The sequence below is a fragment of the Primulina tabacum genome, chromosome 10 (genome assembly GCF_025594145.1).
Source record: "Primulina tabacum isolate GXHZ01 chromosome 10, ASM2559414v2, whole genome shotgun sequence".
Classification (NCBI taxonomy): Eukaryota; Viridiplantae; Streptophyta; class Magnoliopsida; order Lamiales; family Gesneriaceae; genus Primulina; species Primulina tabacum.
In genome coordinates this window covers 25,358,281-25,372,167 of record NC_134559.1, presented here as the reverse complement: position 1 = coordinate 25,372,167, position 13,887 = coordinate 25,358,281, and the positions used below count along the sequence as shown (strand labels likewise).

The window sequence follows — 13,887 nt, the reverse complement described above, 5'->3', positions numbered from 1 at the left end:
AGTGCGTCAATGGCAGTCAATTTGCAGGTGCTGCCTTGGAATGGTTTCAAGGAGGTCTTCTACTCCAAGTACTTCACTGAAGAAGTACGCTCTCGTTTGACCAGGGAATTTATGACATTGAGACAAGGGGACAGTAGTGTGGCAGAGTTTGTCAGGAAGTTTGAGAGGGGATATCACTTCGTACCCCTCATTGCGAATGATGCCCAGGCAAAGCTGAGGCATTTCATGGATGGTCTGCGGCCGATCTTGCGCCGTGATGTGAGGGTAGTTGGCCCTACTTCGTATGCCGTCGCAGTATCTAGAGCTTTAGCGGCAGAGCAGGACCAGAGAGATATTGAGGCTGATAGGCAGGGCAAGAGGCCCTATCAAGCGCCGCAGCACCAGCAGCAACAGCATCAGAGGCCCCCGTTCAAGAAACCGTATCAGGGGCCGCCAGGGAAGAAGCCGTATCATGGACCACCAAAGGGCAAGGGTCCAATTCAGCAGCAGGGGGCGCCTAAGAAGCTCGTTGCTTATCCAGTGTGTCCTAAATGCAACCTCCAGCACCTGGGGCAGTGCTTGTATGGGTCAGGCAAATGTTTTAAATGTGGAGCTACGGATCACATGCTGAAAGAGTGCCTGCAGTGGAAGCAGCCAACCCAGGGCAGGGTATTCGCCATGCATGCACAGGAGGCGGACCCAGACACCACTTTACTGACTGGTAAACTTTTCTACCTAAGCTCAGTATTATTTTGCCTTGCATGTGGAATTTTTTTTACTTGGGATTATTAGTGTGCTAGTAATATTTTGTGTGCCTTGGGATATTGAGTTCTATTATGCTTGAGGTTTATGTTAGTAATTTTGGGATATAAGTTTGTGTTGTGCTAACGCATCTCTCAGGAAACATTTTCATAAAGAGATTAGCAACAACGGCACTGATAGATTCAGGAGCCACTCACTCCTTTATATCGGAGACGTTTGCTAATCATTTGGACCTCAAGTCCATTGGCCTAGACGTGAACTTTTCAGTGACAGTCCCATCAGGGGAAGAGCTGTTAGCTACCAGTGTGGTCAGAGATATCGATCTAGAACTGCATGGCCACCTAGTATATGCAGATTTAATCCTATTGCCGATGCCAGAATTCGACATCATATTGGGAATGGACTGGCTGACTAAGAACAGAGTTCTGATCGATTTTCAGAAGAGATCAGTGTTGGTCAGACCGCTGGGCATGGAGCAGTTCATATTTGAGCCAGCTAGATGGAGGAGTTTCCCTCGCATGATTTCATGCATGCAGGCGAGGAGACTAATTTCTAAGGGGTGTCAGGCTTTCTTGGCCAGCATCATCGCAGCACCTGACATGCCCACTACATCGCTATCAGATGTGCCAGTAGTCAGAGACTTACCAAACGTCTTTCCTGACGACGTCACAGGCCTTCCACCAGAGAGAGAGGTGGAGTTTGCAATCGATCTCATGCCAGGCACAGTGCCAATCTCTAAGGCACCGTACAGATTAGCTCCAGCTGAATGTTAGAACTCAAGCAGCAGATCCAGGAGCTTCTCAACAAGGAATTCATCTGCCCCAGTTTCTCACCGTGGGGCGCACCAGCACTTTTTGTGAAAAAGAAAGACGGGAGCATGAGACTGTGCATCGATTACCGTGAGCTGAACAAGGTAACGATCAAGAATAAGTACCCGTTGCCTAGAATCGAAGACTTGTTCGATCAATTGCAGGGAGCTACCGTGTTCTCTAAGATAGATCTTCGATCAGGGTACCATCAGCTGAAAGTGAAGGATGCAGATGTCCACAAGACAGCTTTTAGGACCAGATATGGGCATTACGAGTTCTTGGTGATGCCGTTCGGACTGACAAATGCTCCAGCTATTTTCATGGACCTCATGAACCGAGTATTTCAGCCCTACCTGGATCAGTTCGTCATCGTGTTTATTGACGACATTCTCATATACTCGAAGAGCCATGAGGAGCACAACCAACACTTAAGGACAGTTTTACAGTTTCTGCAGAGTCGCAAGTTGTTTGCGAAGTTTAGTGAGTGCGAGTTTTGGCTGCAGAAATTTGCATTTTTGGGGCATATAGTATCTAGCAGTGGAAACGAGGTGGATCCAGCGAAAGTAGCAGCTGTCAAGGAATGGGTTGAGCCGAAGAATGCATCAGAAATCCGCAGCTTTTTGGGTTTAGCTGGTTACTACCGTAAGTTTATTAAGGGATTTTCATCCATAGCAGTGCCACTCACTTCCCTGACCAAGAAGAATGCTAAGTTTGTGTGGAGTGAAGAATGTCAAAAGAGCTTCGATACTTTGAAGCAAGCTCTTATTTCAGTGCCTAGTGCTAGCCATGCCGACAGGGCAGGGTGAATTTGTGCTTTACACCGATGCATCTAAGCTCGGGTTAGGCGCAGTATTGATGCAGCAGGGTCGGGTCATAGCTTATGCTTCCAGGCAGTTGAAGATGCACGAGAAGAATTACCCGACTCACGACCTGGAGTTAGCCGCCGTTGTCTTCGCACTGAAAATTTGGAGACACTACCTATTCGGCAAGAAATGCCAGATTTTCACCGATCATAAGAGTCTCAAATATTTCTTCACGCAGAAAGAGTTGAATATGAGACAGAGACGGTGGTTGGAACTGGTGAAAGATTACGACTGCGAAATTAGCTACCATCCGGGAAAGGCTAATGTTGTCGCAGACGCTTTGAGCAGAAAAGTGGCAGTTGTCGCTCAGTTGTCAGCTCAGAGACCGCTTCAGTCGGAGATTCAGAGATTTGGTCTAGAGATTTATCGTGAGGGCAGAGCCCCTAGACTGTCTAATCTGATAGTCAAATCTGATTTGCTAGACCGTATCCGAGCAGGACAGTCTTCAGATGCGCAGGTACAGAAATGGAGACTGAAAGATGAAGCCATGGCAATGTTCTTTACACAGTGACAGACGGCATTGTGAGATACAGAGGTAGAATGTGGGTGCCTAGTGGTGAGTCGATCAGACAGGATATTTTGATAGAGGCACACGCATCTCCGTATTCTATCCATCCGCGAGGTACCAAGATGTATAAGGACCTCCAGATTTTGTATTGGTGGCCAGGGATGAAGAGACACATCCGCCGATTTGTGTCAGAATGCCTCACTTGTCAGCAGGTGAAGGCAGAACATCAGAGGCCAGCGGGGTTGGTTAAGCCACTCCCCATCCCAGAGTGGAAATGGGAGAACATTACGATGGACTTCGTCGTTGGATTGCCTAGATCAGTCAGAGGTTTTAATGCCATTTGGGTTATAGTGGACCGACTCACTAAGTCAGCGCACTTCTTGCCAGTGAAGACGACTTTCTCCATGACGCAGTATGCGGAGCTTTATATCAGGGAGATCGTTCGATTGCATGGAATCCCAGTTTCCATAGTGTCCGACAAGGACCCGAGGTTCACATCGTCCTTCTGGAAGAGCTTACATGCAGCTATGGGGATGAAGTTGCTATTTAGTACAGCGTTTCACCCGCAGACAGACGGCCAGTCTGAGCGTGTGATACAGATTTTGGAGGATTTGCTGAGAGCCTGTATGATTGATTTTCAGGGAACTTGGGAGTCTAAGCTACCTCTAGTGGAGTTCACATACAACAACAGTTTCCAAGCATCCATTGGTATGGCTCCTTACGAGGAATTATATGGAAGAAAGTGCAGATCACCAGTTCATTGGGACGAGGTCGGAGAAAGAGCGGAACTTGGACCAAAAATAGTTCAGGAGACTGCAGACATGGTGGTCAAGATTCGTGATAGAATGAAGACCGCCCAGAGTCGTCAGAAGAGTTATGCTGATAAGAGGAGGAGAGATCTCGAATTTGACGTTAGTGATCACGTATTCGTCAAGATAGCACCTATGAAAGGTGTTATGAGATTTGGGAAGAGAGGCAAGCTGAGTCCGAGGTTTATTGGACCATTCGAGATTTTGGAAAGAGTTGGAACATTACCTTATCGTGTTGCCCTTCCGCCGAATCTGGCCGGGGTACACAATGTGTTCCATGTCTCGATGCTGAGGAAATATCTGGCTAACCCTTCGCACATTCTGAGTTATGAGCCGTTGCAGCTGACTCCAGACTTGTCTTACGAGGAAAAACCGATTCAAATCCTAGACAGACAGGAGCGCAGACTCCGGAACAAAGTGACTAAGCTAGTCAAAGTCCGGTGGCTAAATCAATCGGTGGAAGAGGCCACTTGGGAATCAGAAGCAGATATGAGACTTCGCTACCCGGAGTTGTTCGGTAAGACTTAATTTCGAGGACGAAATTTTTATAAGTAGGGGAGGAACTGTAGTGCCCAAATTCAGTGCACGTTTAATCCATGCATTCATTTAATTATTAAATCATTTAATTAATTTTAAAAGAGTTTTAGCCATGCATAATTATGAAAATGCATTATTTTAAATTATCCATGTTTATTGGGATGCACGTTAAAATGTTTTTCGAGTTTCATGTTTCAGGCGATTATTCGAGACGAGATTGAGGAAAAGAGACCGGGGACGATTCTTGGCAATTTAAAATGTGATACTTTTATTTTAAGTTGAGGATGGGGCATTTTAAATGGCTTACTAAGTTGTTAGTATTTTAAAGCCTAAAATTTATTTATTTAGTGATTTAAGAGTTTGAAACTTTTAAAATTAGCTTCTTTCTTTTTTGTGCATTATTTTAATTGAGGGATTTTATTTAAAGTTTAAAGAGTGTTAGTATTTTAAATAGTTTTATTTATTATTTAATTAAGTGATTTTCCTAATTTACTAATCACACACACACACACTTTTACACACACTAATAACGCATAAACACACACACACATTCAGATTTCCACTTCTTTTATTTTTTAAAGAGCAAAACCTAGGGTTCTAAGAGGAGAACAGCAGCCGCCCCTTCCCTTGTCAATTTTCGGCAAGTTTTGATCGATTTTATTGCAAGAAAATCGCGTCACGTTCGTCCCGGAACAACCTCGCTTCTATCTCCGCTTCGGTGTCGCCGTTTCGATAAAGTTTATCATCAAAAGGCACGTATAATCTGTTCTTGATGCATCGATCATGTCATATTATGCGTGCGTTGTTATTTATGGGTAAAACCATGGGTACGATGTGTAGAAGTTCGAGCAATTGTGTTGGGATCACTTTTGAAACCATTTTAGGGATCAAAAATCACGTTTTTACTGTTCTGGTTGAAACTGTGAGTTTTCAGTAGATATTTTGATTAAACTTTCAACTAGAGAATTGTAGAACTTTTCGATACCTTCGATTTGACAGAAAATTCGAAATATTTGGACAAAAATTGAGTGAGTTATGGCATTTTTCGTGGGACTGCTCAAACTGCGTTTTTCAAAAATTATGTTTTGATGTGTTCTTGAGATTTTATTGTTGCAGGCTTCGTTGGGGATCGTCGGATGATTGTTGCTGCGTTTAGGTATGCTTAGTACGATGTTGGGAGTATTTTTGAGGTTTCGGTTCATGTCAATAGGCGCTCGATTTAATTAAAAGTCGTGGGTAACTTTTGATGTCAATTACAATGTTTTGAATGGTATGTGTCGTAGGGTGAACATAGTCGCCTTGAAAATTTGTACGAATTTGGTTTGAGGTTATGGCGTGCTAGGATGAGCCTTGGAGTGTCGATTCATAGTCCGCGCAATCGAGTCTAGAAAGTTAAGCGAAACATGTACAAAATTTTCGTAAGTTCGCGTTTACAGTAGGTACCCGGACCCCCACATGGGGTCCGTGCCCTTGTTCCACCGAAGTGATTTTTTCCAGAGTCTACACGGACCCCCACACGGACCCTGACACGGGGTCCGTGTCCACTTTCCCTTTCGAGCCTTCTCATCCGAGTCTACACGGACCCCTACACGGAGGTAGGCACGGGGTCCGTGTCCTTCACAACTTTGGGGAAAATTTCTATATTATGCTTTGGGGGGGTTGATGGCATAGTTTTAGTTCAGTGATTTACGCAGTAGAGTCATGGGAATTTACAACGTCATAAGGAATTGAATGAGTTCTTATGTAAGCTTGAAATTATGTCTATGTTACGCAGATAAGCATGCCAATTCATGATTAGTAGGTGCAGCAACGCCCCCGATCGAAGTCCAACGAATCCCTCAACGCCAAGTAAGTATGTTGACGTGCAAAAAGAAAATATTTTAAGTTTTGAGGTATGCTAAATGTCTTGTGACCAAATTATGTTTAGGATTGGAAAGCGTTAAATTATGAACGGGGACCAATCCGCCCGTTAAATTATGAACGGGTTTGATCAAGGTTGGAAAGCGTTAAATTATGAACGGGGACCAACCAGCTCGTTAAATTATGAACGGGGATCTCACGTATGTGGCAGTGGATACGTCTCTGTCAGCCCAGTACAGTGGTTTGTCTGATCAGGCTTTTATTATGTTATGGGTCACTTGCTTTGAAACATGCCTTTACGCAAAATGATGAAGTTATGTATGTTCTAGTATGCAGTATGTTTATGACAAGTTTTCACGTTAAGGCACGTCTATGTTATGTACGTATGTTCAAGTTTTAGTACGCAAATTCAAGTTCAAGTATGTATGTTCTATTTTAAAATTGCATGCGGTTTTATTATGTAGTACTCGCTATTTCCCAGTTTATACGTGTTGAGTCTTTAGACTCACTAGACTTGATCAATGCAGGTGAGTATGTTGATGAGGAGACAGGAGGTGGCGACTCAGGGGCAGGCTTGGACTGAGCGGGAGGCTAGACCCGAGGACCGCCCACGTTATTTTTAACGTTTTTATGCAAGTTTAAAATACTCTGATTTTTATGTTTGATGCGAGATGCTTTGAGAAGACCTTTCTTTCAACAAGATCTTTATTGTGAATGGATGATGTAGTGACGACCGTATTGATTTTATTTTCGTATTCAAGAAAATTTTTAATTTTTCCGCAAATTTTAAGTAGTAAAAAGTACGGTTCGTTACACATACACATTGCAAAAATAAGAGAAGATAAATCTGAATACAAAAACAAACAGATTGCTAAATCAGCATGGAATTACACAACTTCAAAAAAATCAATGCAAGCTAAACTTTTTCATGCTTTCAGGCAGTGAGCACCTTTTGGAAGTCCCATTTCCGTATTTTTCCAGTAGAATCAGGCGTGATTGACTTTCCTCACTATGATCAATTAGAAAATTCAAAAGAATCCGACTTTGTGTACAGGTGACTCGGAACTCAAACAAGAATCGATTCTTACTTGGAAAACCGGGGGGTTAGTTAAAAAAGTAGGAGTTAGATAGAAAGTATTTAAAAAATAAGGACTCTGACTTTTTTTTCAAGAAACAAGGAGTTGACTTCTGATTATTAAATTAGCTGCAATTAAACTCTTTAACTTAATTAATTCTCCCCTTCTTTTTTTTTCTTTGTCGACACACATCTTCCCCAATCAAAATTTACAAGTCTTTCCCCGAATCAAGATATATCGACCCAAAACCAATTTAGTCGATCATAATGAATCGACCCAACAATCAACAGTGTCGACCGTCAATGATCGACCAATTGTTGGTCGACCAAAGAGTGGTCGACCAACAACAATGGTCTACCAAAGAGCTTTGGTCGACCAACAATGTCGACCATCAACAATGGTCGACCATTGCTCTGGTCAAAGACCAAAGCTTTGGTCAAAGACCAAAGCAATGGTCGACCAATTGGAGCTTTGGTCTTTGACCAAAGCAAGTCGGTCGACCAAAGCTATCAATTGGTCGACCAAACAATGGTTGACCACTGTTTGGTTTTGGTCGACTATCGTTGGGTTTTGGGTAGATCCAAAAGTAGATAGATGGTCGATCTAAGCTTGGTTGACTCATGTCCGGGAAATTTTTTTCTTCAATCATTCGATCGACCAATTAAAATAAACAATAAATCGAAATAAACATTAATATTATCAAATTATTATTAGTCATTGCGTCGATTTGTGTTGAGAATTGTAGTCGGAAAGAAAATAAAAAAGAGGTCGACAGAGAGGACTTAAGTTGAGTCGACTGATGAAAATGAATTACGTGTTAAAGTAAATATATATATGTAATCAAATTTAATGATGTATTTACATTTAAAATAAAAGGACATTTAAGTAAATTTACTCATGGATCCTTTTTTTTAAATACTTCAGAATCCACTCCCTTCTCCCTAAATTTCCCGAAAACGGGGGGCCATCTGCTCCGGCTGATGGAACCGGATAACAGGACACCCGGAGCCTCTCAAATCTCGCCGGAGTCGACTTTCTGCCGCGATCAATGAAGAAGTTCTGGTGAGAAAGCCGCAAAGGGGAAGCCATTTTCAAGAAGACGGTGGATGAGGGAGGGATGGGATGTAAGAACGAATTCGCGGGCCACAGTCTGAATACTTGCTAACCCGTGGACCGAAATCAGATTCGACTCTAAAAAATTATCATTAAAAAATATTAAATAATAAATTATGATGAAATTTTAGAATACTTAGTTAACTTTAATTATTTTAGTAATCTTACGAACTGAACCACAATTTTTCTATGACCATAAAATTTTTTTTAGTAGGCTCTATGAAGTGGGATTGTCGATCCGATCAATATTTATAGTGAAAATTAATAATTTTGATATAAAAATAAAAAAATTTATGAGTGAAGTCGGTTCAGAAAACCGTCTAACAAAATTGTCTAATTAAACAGTTTTATAATAATTTTTATGTTTTTGCATAACAAAATAAAACTTAATCTAAATCAAATCAAATGTAACCAAACTAAAATTTGGGTTATATAGTTTAATAGACACCTAATTGAGAAATATGTAGGCTAATAAGACAATAAATATTATATAGGAGGTTATGAGTAGGTCTCTTGTGAGATGGTCTCACGAATCTTTATCTGTGAGACGGGTCAACCCTACCGATACTCACAATAAAAAGTAATACTCTTAGCATAAAAAGTAATATTTTTCATGGATGACCCAAATAAGATATTGATCTCATAAAATACGACCCATTAGATCGTCTCCCATAAATTTTTGTTTAATATTCTTAAGAGCTAACGTCAATGGTCCAAAAAGAAGGATGGGGGATTTCTTGGCCAATATTTCGATTTATCCAACTTTTTTATACTCTTTTTTATACTCGATTTTTCGAAAAATTTGCATTTTCAGCCTTATATATTTACCTAGTTGTAATTTTGGTATTTTATATTGTCAAATTTCAGTTTTAGCTCAGTATCTTTCAATTTTTAACAATTTTATTCATGGTTGATGTGACAATGCACATATTAACGTCATATCGGCTCCACATAGCTATCACGCCAGTCTACTATAAAAAGAAGGACTAAAATTGCAATTACACCAAAAATAGTGGACTAAAACAGAAGTTTTACAATATAAAATATCAAAACGCATTAAAATAAAAATTCAGACGAAAAATGCAGTTTCTCCTTCCTTTTATATCGAATATTTCACAATATATTCACTTTAAGACTCTGATTGACATGTTTTTTTAGTTTTTTTCTTTCTCTTTTTCATTAATATGATTGTGATTTAGAAAAAAAAAATTTGACAGATTGTGATTTAGATTTTTATATGAATTGTGATTTAGAAAAATTTTTTTTTTGACAGATTGTGATTTTTTATGTGAATTTGTGTGAGATCAATAATTTTGATTTTTTAATGAATTGGTAAGATATTTGGAATTACAAATTGGCAAGTGGGTGTTTTTGCTAGCTAAGAAACATGATTATACTTGGGAAAACTTTCAATAACTCCCTACATCCCCTCTCAACTTTATCCTAACTCCCTATCCCTTCAATTCTTTGTTTTAACTCCCCAATATTTTAAAATTTCCAAAAATACTCTTACTTCCTTATATTGGCACGTGGCATTGTTATACCTATCGAGCCTGTTCTTGAAGCATATAGTTTCAAGACATACAGCTACGCAAGGTTTCCATCCTATATACCATGCTCAAATGATCGATTTTTTTTTTATAAAAGGCCAATCATGCTTTCGTAATATAAATTTAATCTTTTACCTCTTTGATTGGAGTGCCACCGAGTTATATCTACCGTGTTTTACAGACTGCTTCTCACAGCCAAACCACGCAGTCGCAACAGATGGTTACTAACGCAGATTCCTTCATCAGCACTTGGCACAACCCTAATTCGTTTCCTACCTTAGGGTGTATGATAAAAAAATAAAATTTTGAAAATAATACATGATAGGGGCTAAAGCAAAGGTTTCTTTATTCAAACTCCAATATTATTATTACATAGTAACCTCCTGTAGAGAAGGAGAAACTTGTTTAGCTACTGATAGTAGCTGAACTTACAGAACACATAAACTTGAAAGAAAATATTACAACTTATTTTTTGAAAGCGTTTTAATTCCGAAAAATCCTAAACTTTAATATAAAATTCCTAAATTCTAAATTTAGTCTTTTTATATTATTTTAGCCCATCTGAACCACGACCCGACCCCCGTGACCCGTTTTTCAATTAATTAAGTTAGAAACCCTCACTTGACCCTAATCGGTTAGCACCGAATCACCTTTCGATTTTCTCGAGCCGCCCTAAAACCATGATGAACCAAAATCTAACCAACACATTAGAGCACCCTACTGGACCCTTGGATCCCATAGAAACCTTCCCCAACACAAAAACCGAAGCCCCCAACCCCTAGCATAAGCTGGCCGAGACTTCTATGGTGAATGGTCTTTACTTACTTGTGTCTAGGACCTAACCAATGAGCCCAGCCCCTAAACCAACACATTTTTCACTACCCTAGAACCCTTAAGACTCACCCAAGCCCCCTCGACCGAGCGCACAACTCTGAGCAGAACACAGAACCTGCGTGCCCTCACATGCACTCTCGGGTAAGAGTCCTTGTCAACAAGGACTCCTCCCAGCCCAACTAGCTCGAGTCCTATCATGGTTAGGACTCTTCCCTTGACTCCCCCACGACCCTGGACAGAAGCCAACACTAAGCCTAGCCGTGGAGTACAAAACCTGAACCCCATCCTTCCCATGACTACATGTTGCTTTCAAATTGTTTCAGATTCGTGTGTGATGTTTAGGTGGTGTTTTAGGAGTCTAAATTCATGTAGAACAAGGCTTGATCAATACCTATATCATGGCAGCCCTTAAACCATACAAAAACATGAATTTGGGAATCAAAACTTTGCTTGAAACTTCATGATATATACGAAAACGAAAATACCAACATGTGACACTTGTTTTTCCATGTTTTCATGCATAAAAATATAATATGGTGTGATGATGTTTTGAAGGAAAGAATAGGTGTGCCTTTGCGTTTTAAACGCACGAAAAATCGTTGACGATTGCGAAAAACGGAGCAAGAACCGTGGCTTTAAATCTCCTTGAAGCTTCCACCGAATTTTTTGCCTCAAAATTTTTTGTGTGTGCCATGTACTTTGGTGAGTGTTTTCGGTCTGCACAATTTCAGAAAAGTGGTGTGTACGTGTGATGATGTGGGGAGGGTTTCATATATAATATATACTAATTAAACACTAACAAGGCTTTATGTCTATTAAGCCAACAATTAGGCCCATTAGTCATAATTAAGATTTAATTAAAATATTAAAAATAGTTTTGGTAAAAATAAGTTTGTGAATTTAATAGCCGGGTTGCCAAAAAGTTCGTATCTTTGTTGAAAAACCAACACACATATTTAAATAATTAAAACAATTATTTAATAAAAACATTTTACGTTTTTCAGCCCTCGGTCTCCGTTCTTCGATCACAACTTTGAATAATCCTTAAAGATACAGTTTTATGCATAATGACAATTAAATCTTATTTAACATATAATCATGCATGTCACATAATCAATTAATCAATTAATTACTTATTTTCATATTTCCTAGATTTGCATGCAGTTGGATTACGTCGTCTTAATTTTGGACCTTACAATTCCTCATCCCCCCTTAAATAAAATTTCGTCCTCGAAATTAGAATTTACCCAATAATTCTGGATAGCGACTCTTCAAGTCTCTCTCGATATCCCAAGTAGCTTCTTCTTCCGAGTGATTCAGGCACTTGACCTTGACCATTGGAATGACTTTATTTCGCAATCTTCTTTCTAGCCTTGCCAAGATTTGGACAGGTCTTTCTTCATAGGTCATATTTGGAGTTAATTGAAGAGGTTCATTGAGCAAACATGAATTAGAGAAAATAATTCAAGGAAGAGTTTCAGTATACATGGAGGATGTCATGGGTAAAGTATTTGTGAATACTTGTTTTTGCTTGAACTTTCATAATTTTTAACCAAAAGCTAGAAGCAAGAGTATAATGCATTTTATAGCTTCTGTTTTTTGCTTATATTTTTAATTATAATTTGATATTTTTATCTTTAAAAAATTAATCATATTTGTTGAAACATTTCATATCCGCAATCTTGCTTGAACTGATCAGAATTCGAACTGATCAGTTGTCGAGCCAAAACTAAAGCTATCGACTAATATTTGAAGTTCAACTCTCTTGTATATGTGTGAGTGATTGTGTGCGAGGAATTTATCATTTACAGTGTACATCTCAAATGCATCCTCACACAAGGGGGCTTGTGCTCTCAACTAGCTGATTTCTTCATGCTAACTACCCATGCTTTGAATCATCTTCAAAAGCTCTTGTTTGATCTACTAGATGTTGTATTTATAGGCCCCAACAATGATATATACGTTAGACACAAGAATATGACCGTTTGGAAAAGTTTCTGTACTATTTCTGAGATTGCAACGGTCAAATTCGCTTTGCTGGACTTTTTCCCGACTGGTCAACTCAACTGGTCCTTCAGTTCAACTGGTCAGCCAGCTGGTTCAGTTCAGTTGGTCAGCTGCTGGTTCGGTTCGGTTCGGTTCGGTTCAGTTCAGCTAGTTCAGTTGAACTGGTTTGGTTGGTCTGGTTCAGTTTTAGTTGGTCAGCATCTGGTTCAGTTCAGTTGGTTGGTCAGCTGGTCAGCAGCTGGTTCAGTTTCAGCTGGTGTGCTGAAATCAGCCTAGCTGATTTCAGTTTGTGTAGAACCAGTAGTTTCATTGTCATTTATCAGCATTTTAAGCTTCGATTCAGACTTTGACTTCTGAAGATGATTTGTAGATCATCGTCTTGTCTTTTCAAAGCAATTGAATCACTTCATTTCGATAACCGAGCTGAGAGATATGACCAAAATATCGCAGTTGCTCAAACCCAACTGATTGCTGTCTTCGTGCGATCAATTACGATCCGTTATGATCAATTTGACCTAGATAACATCCGATTTTGCTCAACTGACGTGAAATACGACTTGTTCCAAATTGCGTTTTCTGATCAGTCCAATTTTGGCAGATTGTCATTTGAATAATCCAGTTGAGAGATATACTCAAAATACCGAAGCTCGCCAGAAATTCAGTTTGTGCAGAATTCAGTTTCAGCTTTCTTCTTGTTTTAATAACTTCACACTTGAGTAAATATGTTAGAAACAGAACAACAAGGTGTTGTATAAATCAAAGTTTTCAAGTGGAACCTACCCGAGGTGGCAGAAGGGGAGACGAGGAGCAGTTGAAGTCTCTGAACATCCATAAACATATCTTGTGTTATTAAATGTTTAACTATTGTTTTAAAACTGTAAAGCTTTAAACTGATTAGTTTTCTTAAAGAATGATTATTTCGAGTATTTTTCGATTGGTTTAAAACCAAACTCGATCTAATTCATCGATGTTTACAATCTTAGAACACGAGCTATTGCAGCTCATTGAAAATATTGTGTTTGAAGCATCTTCAAAGGTGCCTGAACCGATCCATCTATATTTCATAATTTTCCTCAATTATTTTTATAATTTTTTTTCTCATGTTGACACCATTTTTTTATTCATATATTAGTTTTTAGGAGTTTTAAATGGAATTCATAAATTTCCCAAAAAAAAAATC

At 39.5% G+C, this 13,887-nt stretch overlaps 1 pseudogene; it reads right to left on the bottom strand.

The window, feature by feature from the left end:
* Positions 1–8,398, bottom strand: part of LOC142505362 (protein root UVB sensitive 5-like) — a 30,051-nt pseudogene extending 21,653 nt beyond the window's left edge.
* Positions 8,399–13,887: the final 5,489 nt, after the last annotated feature.